The following is a 22,469-nucleotide window of genomic DNA, read 5'->3' on the forward strand; positions in this document are numbered from 1 at the left end:
AAGTTTCATATTGGAGTGTCACCCAGAAAAGGAATCATGTTTGAAGCAGTTAGTTACAACATGATTGAGGCTGACCGAATTTTATGAATAGAAAAGGCCACCACAATTCCTGGGGCACAGGTGAGGAATATCTTACCAAGCGGAACAGGAATGTTAGGCTGTCAGAAAAGAGGAGTCAGCTCCCATGAAACTGCAGCTCCATATGGACTGTTGAAGACACTCAACTAAACCTAACAAAAACAACTTTGTGTACGTGGGGTTTTAAAACTATTTATTGAAATATAACATTTGTCGAGTGTTCTACATTCTAAGATTATAGAAAAATCTGGAAACAAGTGGAAATGTTTAGCAGCTGAATCTTCCTTCTTTTTTAATTTGGTATGTGCACACAGTGCACATGTGTGGAGGACAACGTGCGGGGCTCAGGGCTCAGTTCTCTGCTTTAACCATGGGCGTCCCAGGGTTCAAAAGCAAGCTGCCTTCAAAAGCACCTGTAGTCATGTACACAGACACATACAATTAAAAACAGAATAATTTTTTGGGGGCGGAGGGTTGTTTGTTTGGTTTGGTTTTTCAAGACAGGATTTCTCTCTGTAGCCCTTGCTGTCTGTAGACCAGGCTGGCCTTGAACTCAGAGATCTGCCTACCTCAGCTTCTCAAGTACTAGGATTAATGGTGTATGCCATCACTGAAGTATAAAATAGGTCTTTAAAAAATGCTACTCAGTAAAAGAAGACAGATACAAAAGACCATATATTGTATGGTTCCATTCCTATGAAATGCCTGGACTAGGCAAAGCCACAGAGAGGAAAGAGAGCAGAGGTGGCCAAGGACAGCAGAGAGAGCCTCAGGAGATAGAAGGTTTGGCTTCAGGGCAATGGAAGAATTTTCAAAATTAAACAGAGACTAACATTGTAGAACACAGTGAGCGTGCCAGAACACATGGAGGCATATTCTCTGAGGCAGCTCAGCTGCGTCCAGCCTTTGACATCACAGCATAACACTGTCACCTACAAAACCACATAATCTTATTAATATATATATATATATATAAGGCAAAAATCTCATTTCAAGTAATTGTTTGGAGTTTTATGTGGGAACATAATCCTAGCTGCCGTTGGTGTCCAACAGTTGCATGTGGCCTGTGCGTTGCAGGATGAACACGACTGAACTGCAAGCTTCATGTGACCCGTGTCTTAATCAACACAAACCTAAACAAAAGAAGAGAAAGAAGGGAAGAAATAAAAAAGTCTATTAGGCTCTGAAAAAGGGAGCAAGATGATCAGGTGAGAGTAAAACAGAAATATTTCACTACACACATGTGTCTATTCTGTATTTTGTGCCATTTTCAGCTTTCACCTGGATTGACAGAAGGTAATGAATTTCAGATTAGAGAATGGATGGTCAAACTAGACTGTAAAATTGTCTGCTTGGAACCATGTATAATAACATATATGTGTGAAAATCCAGGATAAAACTCACTCCTTAGTAAATATTAGTTTTTTAAAAGTATCCAACTCAGCATGGCAGTAGATGCCTGTGATCCAGGCACTTTTGAGGTGGAGGCAAGAGATTCTGGAATTCACGATCATCCTTGGTGCTCCTTTTAATCCAGACACTTGGAAGGCAGAGGTGGGAAGATCTCTTGAGTTCAACGTTAGCCTGGTCTATGTAACAAGTTCCAGGACAGCTGGAGCTACAGAGTAAGGCCCTGTCTTTAATCAGTTAATTTAAAATTAACCTTCCAATTGATTGACTAATTTAAAAGATTTTTGAATTTTAAATTAATAATTTAAAAGATCATTCTCACCTATGTAGTGACTAAGAGGACTGAACAACAAAAGACCTTATCTCAAAACAAAAAATGTCCAAATGATAGAAAATGTAAAACCCATTCTTAAAGCAAGCAAAACACAAGAGCAACAAAAACTGCCTACTTACAGAAATTCTAAGTCAGGACAGTGTCTCGAGTCTTGGAGACAAGGTTATCCCTTCCTATTGGAAAGATCATGTCTTGATCTCCATATCCCCCCTAGAGCTTTTTGGGGGTGTAGAGGTGTCCCCAATAAAACCCAGGGCCTTGAGCATGGGTAGACAAGTGGTATACACTGACCTATATCTCCAGCCTCCCTTCCATATCCTAGATGGCCAACACTATCTGGAAGCAAGGCAGATATGGAGACCATGTCCTGACTCCTTCAGGCTGGAACAATTCCCTTCCTCTGTCAATGGCAAAGGATTGTCAGATGTTACAAAATTAAAGCAGATCGCCCACCTTGTTACTTTGCAATGACATGCTTGGGGTGTTTCCTCTAGCACTGTGCTTTCCTCAGATGAGCTAGGAGTGTGTGTGTGTGTATGTGTGTGTGTGTGTGTGTGTGTAGTTATGTGCATATGTATGTGTAGTGTGAGTATGTGAAAGTATATAAATGAAAATGTACATCTATATTCAAAATGTGTGTGTCTACATGGTTATGTAAAAGCATGTGTGCACGTGTTTGTATATGCATGTCTGCATATGTACATTTATGTATATGTGTGCATTTGTGAAGAGTGTGTGTGCACATGCGCGTGCATGCGTGTGCACACATAGTTTTCAGAGTTACGAAGATCAGGGATGAAAGGTAACAGCACACTCAGACCCATGGAATCAGAATTTCAGATTTCTTTTGAACAGAATTAAATGTGGTGTATTAAGTAGGGTCCAGAAGCCTTGATGACCATCACTGGAAACCACTGTCACAGTGGAAATGAAGTGTCGTATGTGCAGATAGACCCAGTCTGAAGACAGGAGGCCACTTCCTTTGTCTTAATAAAACTTGCTCCCTATAAGTCAGAAAGTCCCCTTTACGGAAAGAACACTTTCCAAGGTGGTGTCACCCCCGTCTCAATTTTCCACCTCAGAGAACTGATCCTTTGGGTGACCAGTATCACTCTGTCACGGCACCAGGAACTAAACTAGGAGACTATCTTCAAACCCATTTATGGACTGTTTTTAAAGGCCAGGCCTCAGCAGAAGTGAGTTTAAATGTGGGCAGCATAGCGAGAGGATTGCTAGACAGAGGGATGCTTGAGTATGCACTCGTGTGTGCACAGTGCATGTGTGTGTGTGTGTGTGTGTGTGTGTGTGTGTGTGTGTGTGTGTGTGATGGGGTGGTGGCGAAGAGGTCTCCAGAAGCTGGAGACAGGATCAGTCATGGTTCTCTGAGTCAGCCACTACCCTGAACCTCAGTGGCACTTCAGTTCTGTGGGTTGGACTGTTGTCCCTCTTAGGGGTCACACCTACAGGTAACTGGCAGATAAACTCTTCTTGACTCTATGGAGTTCCCTGGGGACCCTGGGATGTCTGGGCCCTTTCTTCTTACCAGACCTCTCTTGAGTCTCCTGAACTTGCATCCATTTCTAGCACATTCCAGTGCACTATTTGTTTTTAGGCCTAGAAATTGAACCCAAAGCCTTGCACCTGCTAAGCACGTGCTATACTCCTGAACTCGACCCCTCACATCCCCCCTCCAGCCTGAGGCACATTCTTTTGGTCAGTGGACCCTAGACCATCCCTGGATGAAGGCATCAACCAAAAGGAGAAACTGTAATGGAAAGCAGCATAAAGATTAGGTAATCAGAGAAGATTCACAATTGGGGAAAAAGAAAACTACAGAAGCAATTCAGACACGGAGGTAGGAAGTGCCAGGGTGAACTTGGTCAAGACCAGCTCTTCTGAAATGAACAGCCCCTTGCATCCACAGAGAGACAGCCAAGCCATGCATGTATTTCAGTCTTTCATCAAAGACATGTGGATTTTCATCAACATCAAACCAATTAAACACATAAAGTTTATAACCAACGTACAAATAGAAAACTGCTATATAACCACAAGTGGGAAAGGTTTCTGATCTATATCGTTAACACTGAACACAACACCGTCATCATGCTAGCCCCATTTATATACTGTGGAGGGTTTTCCGTGCATTGTCAGTGAATTTACTCCTCACGACAAGAGTATCATTATGACTCCCAACTCATTGATTTAATCATGCAGTGCTGAGGATCAAATCCAGGGCCCAATACATACCAGGTAAACACTTTGCCAATGGTCTATATTCTCTGTCCCAAGACTCCCAATTTGTTAATGAAAACAAGCCAAAAGGAAGCTGAGTAAATTACTCAGGGTCACTGGTGTCAGTGATGGCTGAAATGACGTAAGCCTAGGTGTAGAAGGATTCTACCCACTCAGTTAACCACCCTGTCACCCTGCTTTCAAAGGCATGTATGATTCAGCATTATCTTGATGCTGATAATGTAGGTGATAGCAAAATCCAAGATATAAGAGAACTTGGGTGTGACTCAGCAGCAGAGTGGTTCCCTAGTATATGCAACAACCTCCCACACATCAGGCTCAGAGAACACTGAAGAAAAGAGTATGGATAGAGGGTAGGGAGAAGTGCTATGAAACACTGTCTTTTAGACATTACGTAGGAATCGCACACAAGATCTGCATAAGATCAAGTCAGATAAGATCCCAGCACAGATGGGGTAGATGATCTCCAGCATGCCCTTACCAAGGCATGCTGGCAGCTGACAGTTTCTGAGAAAGGGACAGTCATTCTTTCTAGAGGGTGTGCGTACCAGTAGAAACCCTCCAGTGGATGGCCTTTTGTGGGGTACAGTGTACTATATCAGCTCAGGTACACAATGTCCAATGATCAGATACATATATGTTACTTCAGATATGTATCAAATATTTGTGTTAGGATCATGAGGGCATTTCCAGCACCCGTTTTGATTTGTTTTTTGAGGTTTTTTTTTTTTCTCTGATAGGTTAAAGGTTTATTTTGGCTAACAGTTCCAGTTAGAATCTGTCTTCATCAAGGTTCCCACTGCTGTGATAAAACACCATGACCAAGAGTAACCTGGGGAGGAAAGGGTTCATTTCAGTTTGCAACGCTCAGGTCAAACTCCATCACTGATGGAAGTCATGGCAGTGACTCACAGCAGGAACCTGAAGGTTGGAGTTGAAACAGAAGTCAGGAAGGAATGTTGCCAACTGGCTTGCTCTCCATGGCTTGCTCAGCCTCCTTTCTTATACACCCAGGACCACCTGTCCAGGGGTAGCACCACCCACAGTGGGTTGGTCCCTTCTACATCAATCATTAATCAAGAAAACACTGGACAGACTTGCCTATAGGCCAGTCTCATAGAGGCTTCTTCTCAACTGAGAATTCTGCTTCCTAAATTACTTTAGCTTGCATTAAATTGACATCAAGCTAATCAACACAGCCTCCATCATGGCAAAGAAGTCACAGAGACAGGCATTTGAGGTAGCTGGCCACAAGCTAATAGTAGTCAAGATGCAGAGAGGTGAATGCTTATGCTCGTTTCACATACATTCTCCTTTTTATATAGTCTAGAAATTCTGGTCACAGTGGCTGGATCTTCCGACCTCAGTTAACTGAATGAAAAGAACGCTTCACAAATGACAACTCAGATGGACCATCCCACCTTCCTCCAATTCTGTGGGGGCGCTAACATCCCCTGATTAGCATCTTCCCTCATCTTCAAACCAACTGTGCTGACTCTTCTGTGACACTCCCTATTTTGAAATAACTGATTTTCATGAACTGCAGAGCCTTGGTTTTTCTAACCTGCCCCTGCTTCTTAAGGTTTTCCCCTTAGCACAAAATTGCAAAGACTTTTACAAAGTAGCCTACCCATGCTCTGTAAACTAAAAGTGATTTGGGGGCTAGAAAGATGGCTCAGTAGTTAAGAGCACTAGCTGTTCTTTTTGTTGTTGTTGTTGTTGTTGTTTGTTTGTTTTGTTTTTTGAGACAGGGTTTCTCTGTGGCTTTGGAGGCTGTCCTGGAACTAGCTCTTGTAGACCAGGCTGGCCTCGAACTCACAGAGATCCGCCTGCCTCTGCCTCCCAAGTGCTGGGATTAAAGGCGTGTGCAACCACCGCCCGGCTGCACTGGCTGTTCTTATGGTAGACCTGAGTTCGATTCCCAGCACCAACACAGTGGCTCACAGCTGCCTGTAACTCCCGTTCTAGGGGATCTGATACCTTCTTCCAACCTCCTCAGAGACCAGGCACATACGTGATGAACAGACATACATGCAAGACAAATATTCGTCCACTTAAAGCAAACAAAGATATATATTTGAAGATAGTGTTTAAGTCAAGCACAGGGCCCGAAATGGCCCCAGCAGGTGATGGTACTTGCCTCCAAGTCTGATGATCTGAGATGAATTCCTGAAACCTACACAATAGATGGAGAGAACATGCATCCATAAGTTGTCCTCAACTCCATAAGCAAGGTGAATACTCTCTCTCTCTCTCTCTCTCTCTCTCTCTCTCTCTCTCTCTCCTTAAAAAATGTAAATCAGAAAAATTTAGCACACCCTGAACCAGGGATTTCGTTTTCTAGATTTTCCCTTCTCCATCATAACCTTTTAGCCATTTGAGACATAAATGTTCTCAGAAAGTAAAAAAAAAACAACAACAACAAATTCTAACTCTTCAGTAGTAATCTTTGGAACAATCAATGTACATGGCAACAGACATGATCATTTAGGGAAGAGAGCTGCATATATCCCAAGTCTTGGTTGGAGAAACTGGATTAAAATCCAGCTGCTGTTTCCACGTTTCAGCAGGCCTCAGTCAAGATCACAGCTCTGAGAATCAACTTTAAAGACTAGGCTGCTGAGCTGGTGACACGGCTCCTTGAATAAAGTGCCTGGAGACTCAAGTTTAACCCCCAGAACTTGCATGGTGGGAAGGAAAGAACTGACCTCCACCAACTGTCCCCTGACCTCCACATGTACACCCTCCACACATACGATAAGTAAATAAATAATACAGACACAACTATTAATTTCACAGTTACAGCTTTCCCCAGTTGAAAAGATAGCTGCCTGAGGAGATTTTCTAGTAAGCGTACTAATGGGCGTACAAACTTAAAGAGACAGAAAATGGATCTAAAATAAAGCAATCTGTAGTAACAGACGGCAGGTAAACCCCTTGTGGCCTGTGATGTATTGCCGGAAGTCTGCATACTGTGCCCCTAATAAGATGTTTCCATTTAATAACATCAACAATTTCCATCACTTCTAGTTTTTCCCAAGTGGTTTCTAAGCTGGTCTTTAAAATGTTTATCTAAAACATCATATCAGATTGTTAACCACATCTTCCCCTTTCTCCTCAGAATCACTTGGATGGTCAGCAATGCAGGGTTCTGCCTTCACAAATAACTAATGTGCTGCAAAAAATGGGGTGCAGGAATTGGCATTTACCATGATTAAAGTGAATGATGACACAGACAAAAATCATCATTGGATGTTAAATCTGGAGCAAGGCTGCTAAAGTTTGAATAATCCCTCAAAGTCCCATGTACTAAAGATTTGGTCACCAGCCTCCAGTGGTAGAGGGTTACTTGGAGAAGATGAAACATTTGGGAAGTAGGGACTAGAAAAAGGAAGTTAGGTCACTGGAAGTGTGTCCTCAGAGGGTATATTAAGGACTCTGGGGCTTTCTTTCCCTCTGTCTTTTCTGATCACTATAAAGTGAACAAATCTCTTTCATCAAGTGTTCCTGCTATAGGATGCTATGCTTGAAACAGCCCAATGTGTAAGGTCAAGTGACCATGGGATAAAACTCTGAAACTGCTGGTCATTGTGGTATACACTATCAGTCCCATTGCTCTGAAGGCAGAGGCAGGCAAATCTCTGTAATTTGTTTACATAGTGAGTTCCAGAACCGCTAGAGCTACATAGTGAGACCCTGTCTAAAAAAAGAAAAAGAGGAAGAGAGAGAGAGAGAGAGAGAGAGAGAGAGAGAGAGAGAGAGAGAGAGAGAGAGAGAGAGAGAGCCTTCTGAAACTTTGAACCAAAATAAATAGTCCTTACCATGCAGTGGTGGCACACACCTTTAATCCCACCACTCTAGAGACAGAGGCAGGTGAATCTCTATGTTTGAGGCAAGCCTGTTCTACAGAGCCAGTTCTAGGACAGCCAGTACTACACAGAGAAATCCTGTCTCAGAAAGCCAATAAAATAAATTGTCCTCTTTGTGTTGTTTTAAATGAGATGTCCCCAATAGTCTTTGAGCATTTGAACCCTTGGTCCCTAATTAGTGGTACTACTTGGGACTCACCATCGCCAGTTTACTCTTTTCTTCCTGCTTGCAGTTCAAGATATAAGTGCTTAGATTTCAGATCTAGGTGCCATGCCTGTACTCTGCCATTATGGACTCTAACCCTCTGGAACCATAAGCCCAAATAAACACTTCTATAAGTTGCCTTGACCTGGTGTTTTATCACAGCATCAAAAAAGTAGTTAATATACTCTTTTGTATTGTCTCCGGTATTTCGTCACAATGAGAGAAACATGGCAAGCTGGACATTTGTATGCTTGTTTGAAGGTCTGTTCACAACTGCACGGTGGTATATGCCTGTATCCCAGCACTTGGAATGTGGAGCAAAAGAGTCAGAAGTTCAAAATCATCTTTGGCTATGCACTGAATCTGAAGCTAGTTTGGGACATGTGAGAACCCATCTCAAAAAGAAAAAGAAAGAAACTCCAGGAAGGCTACAATATACATAAACAAAACTTGAAGACAGGAACAGGAGGCTAAATAAAAAAAGCCAGACAGTATTGTATTATTCTACTTACACCGAGATACCCAGAATATGCAATTCCATAGGATCAGGGAGCACCACAGTGAGTGTCAGGACTGGGGACAAAGTGAGAATGTTTAATAGGGTTGGAGTTTCAGTTGGGGAATATGGAAAAAGTTCTATAGATAAAGGATGGTGGCAGCAAATATGACCAAAGCAAACATTAACTAATTTTACATTAAACTGGGGGTTGACAAGACATCTCAGAAGGTAAAGGTGCTTGCCATCAAGCCTGAGGACTTGAGTTTGATCCCTGGGATCCACATGGTGGCAAGAGAGAACAGTCTCCTACCCATTGTTCTCTGCCAAGCACACATGTGCACATACCTAAAAAAAAAAAGTCAAAATGGCAAATTTTATATGAAAAAAAGCAAGAAGCCAGGCATTGTCATGCACACCTCAGGAAGTATAGACAAGAAGAGTCAGAAGTTCAAAGCCAGTCTGGGCTACATAAAGGCATGTTTCAGACAAAACACTAAAGATGGCATCAGGTGCTGCCATTCCTATGTGTAAATCCTTTCCTTTTCTTCCACCACAGTCAGAATAAAACCAAAATTCCCTCCCAAGCCAGGGCTACAAAATCCTTCATGACCAGGCTCCCGCCCCTCTCTCCAGTCTTGCGTGCCTCATTTTCTATGGCATTTCTGTCACTCCCCTAGTTTCCTTTCTGTTCCTTCCGTGGCTGTGCGCCCCCTCTGGCATTTCCCAGTTCTCAGGGCTGTCACTGTAGTCATCTGAGAGCGCCTCTTCCCCGGGGAGTCCCCATAAATGTCTGTCTCTGACACTCACCGGCTCTCCCCACTCAGCTAATTTTCTTTTTAGCACTTAGTACACTGTTCATGTATTGATCGCCTGCCTGCTGCAATGGTGGCATGTTCGGCTGTGGAAGCTTCTCGTCTTTATTTATACTCCATCCCCAGCACCAGCATGCAGCCTGGTACAAAGCAAGGCTTTGAGAAATACTTGGCAAATAAATAGTAAATATATAAAAGAGCTTTCAAGTTTCAAGGAATCAGACTTAATTGCATTTTTAACTATGTTAAGCTTGCATCTAAATATTCATTTTGAAGGTAATTTTCTAATAAAAATTAATAGCTCTCATTGGCCTAGTTAGTTTCACATTAATGATTTTTACAAGACTTTCCCACATACAAGCATGATGCGCTAAAAATATAATCTAGGAAAACACATGTCCCTTGTACCTTGCACTTTTTTTAATGAGTGATTTAGACATTAAACATTAGGGTATTTCTTATTCACTGTTACCCACAAATTATGGGGGTGGGGGAACCCGGATCCTGGAAGAAGAAATAACACACCCTTTTGTCTAATAATTTTCTAGAGCAAAAGTAGTTCCTTTGACACACATTGAAAGACTGAATGAAGGACTGGGGACACTGCTCACTTGGTAGAATTCATGCCCCACATGTATGAATCCGTGAATTTAATGTCCAGCACCATATAACCCAGACATGGTGATACAACCTGTGGTCCCAGTACACAGGAGGATCTGAAGTTCAAGGTCATCTTCTGCTATATAGTAAACTCAAGGACAGCCTGGACTATATAAATGACCCTGTCTCAAAAACAAAAATAAATTAAAAATAAATAAACAAAACCCCACTCTTTAAATATATATATATGTACATATATATATCTGATATATAGATTCTAAAATTACAATTGGGAGTGGGAAAGAAATGCCTCAATGTGAGTATTTTGGTTCACAACTATAATTCCAGCAGTTGGATGGCTGAAGCAGGAAGAACTTGACAATTCTGAGCCCAACCTGGAATACATCATGAGATACAGGCCAGTCAGAGCTATGGCAACTCTTTGTCTCTAAAAAATAAAAAAAAATTTCATGTGATGAAAGAAAATTGAATTTACATAGGAGAAAACTGTAATAAATGTTGAGTCTTAATTTGTACATACTACATACATGATAAATTTAGCATCCGTAACCAAAGTGGTCATTTGAAAATTAATTGAATCTCACTGGCAGTACTCTGTTGGCTAAAGCTGTGATATAAAAAAAATTCTCTAATGCCTGTCCTCCATCCTCGGGATTTTACTGCCCTACCCAAGAGGTACCTTGCCCTGAACTAAGGCTGTATGTCACCATCCTATCCTAATTAAAACTTGCCTACCTTACGCTCAATTATTCAAGCCACATTATGAGTCGAAAATCTAATAAACTAAATCATAATGACGTGTCTTAGCATAGTGTTTATGGGCCAGCACAGATTGCCCTTTAGCACATGTGTTGACAGCCTTAATGAGAGGTGGGTGCAGGCTTTTAACAGTGACTAAAAGGAGCATGGGAAAGGGGGTTTCAGAGGAGAGAGAGTAGGGGGTGAGGTGCTATTTTAATGTCTTAGTTACTTTTATTGCTTCTGTGACAAAATATCTGATGAAACAGTTGGTCTTGGCTCATAGTTTAGGAGCACAGTCTATCTATCATTGTGAAGGAAGAAGCATGGCTGAAAAAAGACAACTGATTTTATTGTATCCAGTCAGCAGGCAGAGAGAGAGAGAAAGCTGGTGCTCAGCTTGCTTTCCCATTATTTTGGTTTTTTATTGTTGTTGCTATTCAGCTGGGAATCTTTGACCATGGTACCACCTGAATTTTGGGTGGATCTTCCTAATTCAATTCACCCAACCTAAAAACTCCCTCACAGACATGTCCAAAGGTTTGTTTCCATGGTGGTCCTCACTCCCATCAAGTTGGCAGTAAAGATCAACTACTACAGTGCCTACGGAAGCCTGAAACGGGGTGACTAGTAGATCATCAGGCACCTGCGATGAGTTCAAGAGAGAGATTCAGAATGGAAAGAGAAGATCTGGGAGTGAACATGGTGGTTGGTACCTGGAACCATTGGAGTGTGAGGATGTCCCAGAGATGGGCTCTCTATTTCACTTCCTATTACTCTAGGTCACTCCTAGAGCCAACTAGCTCATGTCTCTGCTACCATTCCTTCCACCTCCACCCTCCTTTCTCCTCAGCATCCAGAGGAGTCCTTTAGATGACTTGATTCTTCTCAAGCTCCCCAATGACTCTCCATAGATGCCATCTCACCAAGAAGAGACTACAGCATCCCAAGCCCACTATTTCTCTAACCTTGGTCCTAAAATTCACTCCACATACCCTCAGGACATTCTTACTACTTTTTCAGCCCTTCTAAATTTTCTCCTTTGGGTCTTTAACTGGCTGTTTTCTCTGCCTGGAACCCTCTTCCTCTAGATACCTATGTGTCAGTACTTTTACCTTTTTGAGCCTTTTGTTCAAAGTCGGCATCTCAATGCCGACTCTGAACATCTTTCTTTAAATCATCCTCCCATATCCCTGCTCTCATCTGTATCCCATTCTTCTCCTTTATTTTCTTTTTAAAACACTTGTCACTGGTTTATGCACTAGCCTGAGGCCCTATATTCAATGTCTAGGGTTGCCAAATAATAGTAAGAACAAAATGAATGAAGTATTTTGTCACCTTCTAGCTTTTGTGACAGCATATCATATATATACTAGGATGGACCTATATTAGCTAAATGTGGAATGAAATCTGAGAGAATCCTGAGGAACTACAACTGTTGGGCAGAATTTCCAAAAGGAAATTTACAGGCCCTTTCCTATGTCTGGTGGTTGGAATGAGATCTCTCCTGGACTCTTGATCATTTGAATACTTGGCCACCTTCTGGTGGTTCCTTTTGGGTAGATATACGGGATGTGGCCTTGCTGGAGGAAGTATACAACTGGAGGTGGGCTTTGAGGTTTCAAAAGCCACATACCATCCCCACTTTGCTCTCTGCTTCCTGGCTGTGGTTTAAGAAGGGAGCTCTAAGCTCCAGTCACCATGCCTGCCTGCTGCCATACTTCTTTGGTGTAACGGTGAGAAGTCTTACCACTCAGGAACTATAATCTAAATAAACTCTTCTATAAGTGACTTGGGTCGTGTGTTTTATCCCAGCAATAGGAAAGTATCTAGTATTCTGTAAGACAAAAGAAAGATGATTATAAGAGTTCAAGAAGCAGCCGACAGAGTCAAATGCTGGCCAAGAGTCAAATGAACAACTAGGTGCTCTAGAAAGCCTTGTTGGGTTTAGCAACCAAAAGGATGTGGGCTTGGTGAGAGGATCAGTGACATATACAGAGCTAGCATAAGTTAGAACTGTTTAAGTGGAGGTAAGAGGTTAAAAGAAAAACAAAGAAGCTAAGAATTTAATGAAGTCACCAAACCTATGAAACATTGATCTGTAGTGTTATCATTTGTTTCAGTTGTTGCTGTCTAACAAATCATCCCCAAACTGGATGAATGAAGATGCCATCTTTTTCACTATTGCTCAGGATCCTGTGGTTGAGCAAGCCCTTCTGTTTCAAATGATGTCAGCTAAACAGCAGCCATTTGGGGCACAGACCAGCACATATTCCTGTAATGGGCCACCCAGCACATATTCCAGGTTTTGTGTTACAAGGTCTGTCTCAGGGCTACATCACTTCAGTGTTGTAAGAGAATAGCCCACAAATATATACAAATGATTGGACATAGCTAAGTTCTATTAATACCTGGCAAAAAATCAGATGGTAGGTAGGATGTGGCTGAGAGCTACAGTTTTCTCTACCCTTGATGTAGGAGTTCAATCTTGGTTGGCACACCCAAGGTGGCTCATTCCTGAAGTGCCACACTGGTGTTTGTATGGCCCAGGCTTCTTACAGCATGGTGGCTGCTCCAAGAATGGAAAGAAAAAGTTGGCAGGCTTGGAATTTTTCCATAGCATCTCTTCCATTGTTAGCTAAGGCGAGCCTCAGAGATAGTTCACATTTGGGATAGGCAGTTATGTGAGGATGTAAAGGTCAGGAAGCAATGGCAGCTACTAACATTACCAGACGACCATACAATTCAGAGTCTTACCTATTTAAATTTGTGTTTCATCCTGTCTGGAGACCCCACCTAAGGGAAAGTTTGGGTGGCTTGTGATGTCACCCATCCATCTGTTTAAGAGCTTTTTCTTAATATCCCTTGAAAGAGGAGATGCTTTACTTTTTAAGACAATTCTAGCCCACCAGCCTAAGAAACTCTAGGTCTCCTGACTCCTTGAAACTGCTATTTCAAATGTGCATTCTCAGGCAAAAAAAAAAAAAGGAAGGAAGGAAGGAAGGAAGGAAAGAAAAGAGTGTTACGATTACACATTGCAAGTTGTCCTCTAGCCTCTGCTCAAGCATTTTGGCACACATGCTGATATACATACACATACAAATGTACACATACAAAACGAATCTTTTTTTAAATCATCATATCATTGAGGTTTGGATAGCAGAATTTTGACATACCACATGAAGTACTTATTAACTACACGGATTATAATAATGGACATGGCCAATGTGAATGGCTAACCATGTGACCAAGGTAACATCACTGACACCTGCACACACTGATTCCGTGAGCCCACAAGGGATATGGTAAAGAAAACACAGTATTCCAGCAATGAACAGCTTTCCTAACCAAAAAGAATCATAAGTTAATGCCCATTGACAAAACAGTTGGGATTCAGACTCCAGTGATATCAACAGCATGAAAGACAAAAAGAAGGGACCAAATAAACTCCAGAGCAGGAAGGGGAAGAAAATCACCCTAAGGGGCAACACTGAAGCCCGGAAAAACCCAAATATGAACTGTATGTTGGATAATAATATTGGATTAGGATTAAACATCTTCAGTTCAATCATATGCACTCAAAATTATCTTCAAGTTATAAAGAATGTCCTTTTTGTCAGATAAGATATGCTTGAAGATTAAAGGGCCACATGTCAACATACCTATGGTTAACCTTTAGCTGTGTAGAACAAAAAGAGTAAACATATGTGTTGTGCATGCATGTGTGTAGAGAAAAGGATAAAAATGAATGTAGTAAAATATTACTTGTTGAATATGAAGAATTTTTGTTTTGTTTTTGTTTAAATAAAATCTATGTAGTTGAGGCTGGCCCAGAATTCTCTATATCCTTGGATATCCTCATACTCACAATCTTCCTGCTTCAGATTTCCAATCTTCTGGAATTACAGAGGTACATCACCATGCCTGATAGATAACTGGTTTTCTTGACATGATTTTTTTCAACTTTATGAACGTTTGCAAATTTCCAAAATAAAAATTAGAAGTAATCATTGTCTTAACACTAAGTTGCTAAAATAAAATTCACAAAATGTTTTCATTTGAACAAGGAATTCCAAAAGAAATTTAGAGCAACTGTACCCACTTTGAGCTCTGACTCCACATTCACATAAAATAACTTAACATATTCAAAGTTATTTCCAGAGGAGAGAGCCATCTATGACTTGGTGACTCAGACATGTGATCCCAGCTATTGGGAGGCTAAGGTCAAAAGATAACAAGTTCAAAGGCAGCCTAGGCAACATAATCAGATCCTGTCTCAAAAAAAAAGAGCTGGGAATATAACTCAGTGGTAGATTGCTTGCCCATGATGTCAATATGGCTGAACTAAAAGGAGGAGGCCATCAATTCAGAGGCTGAAAAATCTTTGACTTCAAACACGTGATGCATCCCTTAGGGCTGCTTAAGCTGGTTAGGGTAGGCCAAGGTCATGATTTGGAGTAGATCCATCCTGGCCCTAGGAACCATACGTTCAGAAAACCAACTCTTGTCATTTCGTGTACTTTTGTTGTAGTTGTTGATCTCTGTGGGCTAGGAAGTCAGAGGCAGGCCAACAATGTAGCACAGTTCCCTAGTTACAAGGCTTGCCCACAGAAGGACATGTGCATAAAGGAGCCAGGGGCCAGCTTCCTACCCAGCTACTTTTTCTCTGCATGGCCAGAGGGGTTTTGATTCGTTTTTAAAAATTTATTTATTTTACATTCTAACCACAGTTTCCCCTCCTCCTCTCTTATTATCCCCTCCCACAATTTTCTCCCCCTCACAATCCACCCCTCTTGTTTCTGTTCAGAAAGGGGCAGGCCTCCCATGAATATCAACAAAGCATGGCATTACCAAGTAGAAGTAAAACTAAGTGCCTCCCCTTGTATTAAGGCAGGACAAGGCAACCAAGTATGAGGAACAGGTCCCCAAGAGCCAGCCAAGTGTTAGGGACAGCCCCTGCTCCCACTTTTAGGAGTCCCACGGGTACACAATTGGACCTAGTTTAATCCCATGAAGGCTTCCTGGGTTTTGGTTTAGATTCTGAGAGCTCCTATGAGCCCAGGTTAGTTGTTTCTATGGGTTTTCTTGTGATGTCCTTAACTCCCTAGCTCATACACACCTTATTCCGTCTCTTCAGCAGGATTCCCCAAGCTTGACCTAATGTTTGGCTGTTGATCCCTGCATCTGTTTCCATCAGTTACTGGATGAAGGCTCTCTGATGGCAATTGGGGTAGTCACCAACCAGATCACTGGGGATGGCCAGTTCAGGCTATACATTCACTATTGCTAGGACTCTTAGCTGGGGTCATCATTGTAGGTTTGTGGGGTTTCCCTTGCATGTGTTTCTTTCAAGTCTTTGTTGTGCTCATTCTTTCTCTCAGGAACTTTGGGTAGATCGAAGAAAACCTAGAGCTGTCTGTAGCCAGCAATGAAGAATCCAGATGACCATAGTCAGCCCCTTCTCTGTCCCCAGACTGAGCTACAGCCTGAATGGGATTCCATCAGCTCCATTTTTATGTCTCACAGGTTGTTCCAATCCCTCAGTACCAATCCCTTCAGATGCCCTTTGGTTGTTGTGTTCCCTGGATCTGAAGGGCAGACACCATCGTACGTCCCAGACTGAAGTCTACTGCAGGTCACATGTAGGCATGTGCATACAGGCCTCTCTGCCAAATGTCATCATTTGCTCAAGGCCCTGCCCTCACCAGTCCTTAATTCTCTCCAAAACATGGAAGGTCAAATGAGAGTAAGATCTTGAGCCAAGTCCTGTGGGCCAGGGCTTCTTACATAACCTCTGTGCCTTAGACACAGCTAGCTATGGCCCAATTACAGAAGCCTTTTTTTTTTCTTTCCCCCCAAAATCTGTATGCTTAACAAACCACCCAGGAAATTTGCATGTCTATTTTAGTTCAGAGAACACTGCAGGGGCAGACAGTGACGTCATGGTGACTATGGATCCATCTCATTGAGTGCACTGAGATTCTCGGGGAGAAGACAATTCAACTACATGTTGTATGCAGCTGAGATCAGATCAGGACAAAGATCATTCAGGAGAATCCACCATGGTGGTGGGGGATGGCCTGGTCATCAAGCTTGCTTTGTGTCCAAGGAAGGGCTCTGCTTGAAAACTGCAGGGCAGAACACAGAAGAGGTCTGAGGAAATCAGATGGAGTAGAGAGCTGTTGGTGCCTCTCGCAGGGTTGGAGGAGGCAGGGTGCACGATGATGTATATACTGTGTTGGGATGTGAGAGTATGGGGATGTTATGTGTGTGTGGTTGGGAGTAGAGGGGTGTGCGTACTGTGCATTATGGGTTGTGTGTGCTGTGCTAAAATGTGTCTGTATGGTGGAATGGGTCTCCCCCACCCCTGGGGGGGGTCTCTTAATCTCTTACCCTAAGCTCTTATACATATATTCACCAAGGCTTCAAAACTACACTACTGGCCAGGAGAACGCTTTATCAAATGAGTTATTAATGACTTGTCACATGCCAGCTACCCCTGTTTCTTTGTTGGGTGCTGCTAGGCTTCAAACCCATGACTAGTCTCTACCACTGGGCACCACCTTTCACCTTTCTAGGGGATGTCTGGGTGGCCACACCCACATCAGTCTTTCTTATGGCTGCTGAAGAAGTAATGGCCTGTCTGTGAATATCTAACCTCCTAACACACTGCCTAAGCACCCAGATTCCAGGAGAATGGTAGCAATGTCATTCTCACTTCCCCAAAGAGGTTTACAAGCTCAGGCTGCCAGACTCCCAGGACATTAGAGGACTCAGGGTATCATGGATACACCTCAACTAGACATGCCTTTCCTTCCCACCATCCTTCCCCAGAATCCCCTTCCCTTTCCCCTGCTTCCCAGGAGTCGAGGGCATCCTGGATGCAGGCTGGTGCTGTGCTGCGAAATCTTCCCCCCTCCTCCCTTCTGATCCTGTACTCTGACCAAAGTCCCTGTCATGCATGCCGTCTGTTTGCCTATGGCATAGGACCCCTGCCATGCTGCTGCCGTCTGTGTGTATGTCCATGTCATTAATTACCTTTCGAATAAACTCCTTACCCAAATGACAGTCTGCTCCAGGGTTTCCCCAGAATCTGAAACCCGAGACCTCCAGTTATAGGAGGAGTTTTAAAATGTCACAAATGGCTGTCCCTGTGCAGCTAATTTGCTTTGGAGGCTTGACAGCCAATGGGCATTTTTGTGAGCCACTTTCCTTGTTTGTATTGTTCTTCTATGACAATTAGCAAAACACATTTAGACTTACAGAGAACAGACACTCCCCTCTAGTCTGCTGGGGTAAGAATATCCTTCCATTTATCACCGTGCTTACTCGGTATTCATTCAGTCGGTGAACTGAAAAGCTTGAGGCTGAACTGCCCGAATAATATTCAAACCCGCCCCTGTATCTCACACTAAAGGGCTCAGTGTAACTTGAAAATGAATCTACCCCAGAAAAGAAGGTACCTACTGGCCATAGTGTGAATCTGAAATGCCCTCCAATGGACCACGTGCTAAAGGGTTGGCCACCCCTATGCCGCTATACTGGGAGGGTAGTGGGACCCTCAAGGGGTGGGGTCTGATGGAAGTAAATCTGAGATGCAGTCGTGAAAGGAATAGTGAGACCCTGGATCCTTGTCCCCCTTTTGCTTCCTGGCCATAAGGGAGGCAGAGTCCCCTTCCACATGCACTATTATGATGGAAACGAACATCACAGGCCTGGAGGCCGCAGTGCCAACTGGGAGAGCAGGAGCTGAAGGCAAGGGCCAAAGTTAACGTCCTGCATTTAAGTGATTCTCTTAGGTATTTGTCACTGAAATGTAAAGTTCACCAATACTCTATTTTTGGGCAAAGAACTTCAAGATAATGAATGCACCCCTTAGACCAGTATTCCCAAAATGAGCTCACTAAGCTAGTTTCAGACTCACAGCAATTCTCCTGCCTCAGCTACCATTTCTGGCTAGCTTTTCTTTTGGAAGGAAGGAAGGAAAGAAGGAAGGAAGGAAGGAAGGAAGGAAGCTGTATGTGATGACAGACATCTCTAATTCTAGTCCTCAGGGGACTGAAGCAGAAGGATATTACTAGGTTAAGGTCAGCTTAGGCTACATAGTGGATTCCTGGATAGCCTGGGCTATGGAGTGAGATTCTGTCTCAAAACAACAAAACCACTTAACAACAACAACAAAAAAAGTGAAAGGAAAAAAGGCTTCGATAGTCCATTACTCAAGGTATATGCAGGGTTAAGTAAGATTTACAGGAGCCCTTACTACAGAAAACTGCACAGTAGGTAATAGATTTGTGGGGAATAATCAAGAACACATATATGGTAAACACTATTTTCCAAACTTGACCATGGAGTCTTTAGGGCAGAGTCAGGGAGAGAATAAAATACACGAGGCATGTAGGGCCCCTGGTTTAAGAAGGCACCACCTGGAAGGAAATACTTACACAACCCTCAGACCAAGGCTGTCTTAAAACACATACCCCAAGCATCACACTTCACTTTCCTTACCCAGACCTGGACCAGACCGATCCATAGTCATCCCTGAATGCCGCATCCCATAATGCCCTGTAGTGACACCTTGCTTGAGACAGTCAGAGGTCACCATTTTGAGGAATACAACAAACATTTTTTTTAGGTCTCATGTAGTGCAGACTGGCTTCAAACTCACTGTGTAGCCAAAGATGACCTTCAACCTCCAATCCCCCTGCCTCCACCTCCTGTGCTGGGATTACAATCAAGACAGCACACATTTCGGAATCCTCTTTTTTTGCCACTTTTCAGTAGCTCTGGGTTAAAGTCAGCGTCATAGAGTGTCTCCCTGGACACACTGCTGGGGTGTAGCCTTCTATAAGGTCTGCCAAAGGGTGATGGAAGTCACTCAGAATACAGTGCAGGGATGGGAATGACTGAAGTCACTAGCTGCTTGTTTTTCCTTATTACTGAAAAGCACAGCGACTATGACAACATCCATAGAGAATCACTTCACTGCCAGGGCATGCCTGACACATGTGAAGTTGAACCAATGAATTAGTGAATGAAAAGCGAATGAATGAAGATCCAGAAGAGAAACAATAGGACCAACAGAGAGGAGTCAGAGAGAGCCCTTGGCCAGTCTGTCCTCCCAGCCGGATGTGCCACGCGGTGCCGTGTTCATTTGTACAGTCTCCTCATTAATGTCCCTCCCAACGTAAAGTCCTGTTTGAACTTAGGGCTAATGACTAAAGCTGGGTGGGGCAAAAAGCCCAAGAACAAACTGTTCCAGAAAACATGTCCGGTCAGCTCTGCAAATGCATTTTCCTTCCTTCACCACGTTCCTTCTATAACCACATGAAGAGCACATTGAGGGGTTCAGGAAGCATACCCAGTACCCAAAAAGACATCCAGTTCAGAGCCTGTGGGACCTCCATGACTCTGAAATGCTGACCCAACTCCCTCATTTTTAATTTAAGGTTTAAAAAATTACAAGGTAAACAGAGTCTAAATAAATACTGTAAAATATATGGCCTTTAGATATCACTTCAGCATGATAACTGGCCTGTCCAGATGACCTGCTGAAAAGCTACAAAATAAATAAAGCTTTGTTTATTTGGCCATTAATGTAATTAAACTCTGTTACAAGAAACTGGTATGAAAATAGTTATGTGTCATGGTCCAGTTCACGAAGGGATTAAAAAAGCCAAAGCAAGCATATTCCCACAGTTAAGGCAGTTGCTGTAGTCACTGGCTATCTGCATACTCCCTGGCCAGTCACTGGTTTCCTGAGAACTGGCATCAAGCCTTTAACACCACAGTTCTAAGAGATTAGACAATCTCTGTGTTTCTTCATGATTGCCTGACTCACTGGGGTGAGTGGAGACCAGGCAAGAACTGTCCCATAGGGTTATCTATTTGCCCTGCCTGTGAATGTTTAAATTTCTTTCTTTTCAGAGCTCTTATTGTGCTATTCTGATATAAGCAATACACATCAATATGTATTTTCTTTTGCTAAAGACAAACATTTCAAGTGGTATTCTTGGTGCTGGTGACTAGTGATTTCTATATTCTAGCGGCTGAATGATGAGGAGTGACACAATGCTTCATCCTTTAGAGTCACAAAACCTCACCTGGAAATTGCAGACTTGAGGTCCAAGACTGTTGATTCCACAAAAAGATACTGCACTGAGTTTGCGCAGGTTTTCCAGGACTCTTTTCTCTGCAACACAGAGATGTGGAAGGAAAGGAAGTCTTGGGATTTTTTTCTTGGGGAGACCAAACAAACACCCAAGGGTCCGGGCCAAGCACTGACCTTGACAAACACCAAGAAGTAGATACATTCTACCTGTAAGGATGTCATCAATATCACATGACAGATAGCTACAAAGGCTTCTGCTGGCTCTCTCAAACCAGGCCAGTGTGTTGGGTGAGGAGGTGAACTGCCCGATGGGGTTGGACTGTCTTGGTTAGAGAAGCGGACAGGCTGTGTGGTGGCTTTGACACCTGTGTTCTAGGCATAGTCCTGCACCCACAGTGTTAGTTCTCCAGCCCCAGAGCAGTGGATTTCAGTTGATGACACCACTGCAAATCCATCTCCTGTGTGATTTTTCCTGAGGAGATGTGAACAAATGTCTTTTGCCCCAGACAGGGTACCATGACAACACACCAAAGAAATGATTCCATCAAGTCTAGCTTAGAAAACCAATGAACTATTGGGGTGAGTGAAGGGAGCATAGCTGATTAAAAAAACAACATCATCAAAAGCCCACAGTCCCACGGGTGTCAATGCACAAAAGGTGCACCCTGGAGCCGGCAGCTCCTCCAGAGAAAGTCTCCCCTGCCCAATAGTGTTTGCTGCTTTTATCGTCTTGAGGAGGGGAGATGTGTGAATCTTGTCACTTGCTCAGCTTCCAGAGTCTCCTTCTTTCCTGTAGAAGGAATGGTTCAACTGGAAGGAAGCAACTGCACCACACAACCCCCAGCTGAGACTCAGAAACTTCAATCCCTCAGATCTCATGGTAGAAGGAAGCAACCAACCCGCACAAGCTGTGTTCCAACCTCCCTACACATTACCATGACCCGACTGCCCGCCACACAAACTAAGACAACCAAGCCCTTGGCGAGCACAGAGTCTCATCTTGTGTTGCTCATCCTGTAATCCTTCAGATCACATCAGTCCTGTGTCTAATCCGAGAACATCCAACCCCAGGACTTGGGCCTTGTTGTCCCTTCTATCTGGAATGTTCTTCTGACTTGTTTTGATGAGTAGCTCCTTCCTCCTCCTTGGACCACAGCATGAACTCTCACCATCAGAAGAGCCTTGGGCTCTCCATCTCTCTCATTTCCTTGTGCTCCAGCTTGGGTCCCTGCTTGTTTCTCACACCATAGCCATCCATGCAAGGATGAACTGATTGTGTTCATTTCTTTCTTCATTGATTGTCTATCTCCCACAGGAAGGCAAAGATCATACTTACATTTCCAGTTCAAGGCACAAGAAAGTGCTGGTCATATGCCCTTCCTTACCTCTAATTCTATTCTGAAGCCCTAGTCACCATGTGGGGTTACTTGGAGAAGGGGCTTGGGGAGGTGAACTGGAGTAGATGAGATCATGAGGCAAGGTCCCAGGAAAGAGAAACTTTGTGGAAGAGAAAATTAAGTTCTTCCTCACCAGAGA

General features: G+C 43.1%; 1 protein-coding gene across 1 annotated transcript in view; it reads right to left on the reverse strand.

Moving 5' to 3' along the window:
* Positions 1-1,067: 1,067 nt before the first annotated feature.
* The window catches only part of LOC121136694, a 39,177-nt gene continuing 17,775 nt past the window's right edge, over positions 1,068-22,469 (reverse strand). The window contains exon 3 of the transcript XR_005873749.1: positions 1,068-1,211. The gene's annotated coding sequence lies outside the window, so the exon portion shown is untranslated. The remainder of the gene's footprint in view (positions 1,212-22,469) is intronic.

This window comes from Mesocricetus auratus, unplaced genomic scaffold (genome assembly GCF_017639785.1).
Source record: "Mesocricetus auratus isolate SY011 unplaced genomic scaffold, BCM_Maur_2.0 Super-Scaffold_100676, whole genome shotgun sequence".
Taxonomy (NCBI): Eukaryota; Metazoa; Chordata; class Mammalia; order Rodentia; family Cricetidae; genus Mesocricetus; species Mesocricetus auratus.